This window comes from Eubalaena glacialis, chromosome 3 (assembly GCF_028564815.1).
Source record: "Eubalaena glacialis isolate mEubGla1 chromosome 3, mEubGla1.1.hap2.+ XY, whole genome shotgun sequence".
Lineage (NCBI taxonomy): Eukaryota > Metazoa > Chordata > Mammalia > Artiodactyla > Balaenidae > Eubalaena > Eubalaena glacialis.
The window spans coordinates 179457359-179459239 of NC_083718.1; positions in this window are offsets into that span (position 1 = coordinate 179457359).

The window sequence follows — 1881 nt, forward strand, 5'->3', positions numbered from 1 at the left end:
GGTCTTGTTTGGAGAAACACAGCAGGATCTTTACTCCCTTGCCTTCCGGCCGAGGCCTCAGGAAAGCCGCTGGGAAGCTTCTTCTCTGGGCCACTGGTGGCTGGCTCTTCCACTGGAGTCTGGCTCTTCCGCTGGCAGGAAGGGAGCTTGTGTGGGGCATTTCTGAGACACCCAGAGGGCAAGAGCATCGGGGTCTCCCTAGAGTCCCAGCTGAGCCGGAAAGGACTGGCATCTTGGACTTTGACCAAACTTGGAGCTCGGTCTGCATGAGAATGTGTCTAGTGCCTGGGATTGGATTTGTCTGCTCTCCTGGTGAATGTGGAGAGATTTCCAGTTTAATCTGACCCTAGTCCTGACCTCAGGAGGGTGAGTACCTGCAGGGCTCTGGGAGAGTCAGACACGGTGCTAGATAATCTCCGAGTGGCTGTGCCGTCTGCAGGCTCCTTGCTCAAGGTGCACATCTCAGCCAGGCCTCAGAGCAGCCCGCAGAGGTAGCCGCACTATCCTCACCCGCGGACAGGTGTAGAGAAGTGCTAACTTACTTGTCCAGAGGCGACAGCGGAGAGGCTTTAAGCTCCGCCTCTCTGATGCCTATATCAACTTGAACCCTAAACACACATTCATTCCACAAGGGGCCTCGGGCTTATTACTTTACTTTTCTGACCTTCATCTGTGAAATGGGACCATGAATCCAGGTCTCAGAGGATTGCTGGAAAGATGTAAAGGCGATAACAGTGAATACCCAGCGCCTAGTAGGTTCTTTCCCTGAACTTCCTGGGGATCCATCAAGTTTGAGCTTTGGGGTAGCCCTGGGGGGTGGAGTGGAGCCAGTAGTCGAGGAAGCGGGGGCCAAGGGTGGGCAGAGTCTTGGGAGGAGGCCTCTAAACACTGCCCCGTACTGCTCGATGAAGAACGGCCCCTCCCAACCGTCTCCCTGGGTCCCGTCCCCTGATTCTGTGCTGCCCTTAGGCTGTAAAGTGGGTGATGCTGCTTCCTGGGAGTGGGTTGTGCAGCCCCCTCCTCATTCCCTAAACAGTTAATGGATCAATGGCTGTTAAAAGAGCAGATGGGGGTGTGGTCTACCCTGCAAGCCTCCTGTCCTTCCACTTCTCCATAAACCCGCTACTCCCTGGCCACGCTGTTCTTTCCAGAATGTCATACTTTTTATGTCTCCGCACTTTTTTGCATATGCTGTTCTCTCAGCCTCCCACCCCTTTTCGTCTTGCCAAATCCTACTCATCCTCCAGGTTTCAGCTGAGTTGCTACCTCTTCCAGGAAGCCTTCCCTGAGGCCCTTCCACCTGAATTAGTTCCCTGACTTAGGCTCCTGCAGCCCTGATGCTTTCTGTCTGTCCAAGCACTCACCCCCATGAGTGTCACAGCTGGTCAGTCCTCCGCCATCGGACTGTGTTTCCCTCTTGGGTGGCACTGGGGCTGTCTGGTTGGTCTCCATATCCCCAGGGCTTCACACAAATTCCTGGCACGTAGCAGCTCCTCAGGGAACATTGTCGAATTAATGTTGTAATAATAACAATCTCTTGCATATGTAGAGCTCTTTTTCAGTTTCAAAAGCCTTTTTATGGCAATTATGTCATCTGATCTTCGCAGAGAACTTGTCATTTGCGGTAGGCAGGGTTCGCCCCGGAATTTCCGTTGTACAAGGAGGAAAGCGAGGCTGGAAGAGATTAGGTGTGTTACACAGGTGGCTGGTGGGACAGGTGTGCTGCCCACACTGTCTTGCCCAAGGCAAGTGTGGAAATGTAATATATTTGGTTCAGAGTTCTGATTCCAAGCTTTCCGCCTCAGGGGAGGGGGTGGAGGGTTGGGGGCTAGAAGTTGTTGCTTTCAAGTCCTGGTGAGGAGCTGGGGCCAGCTTTGTGTG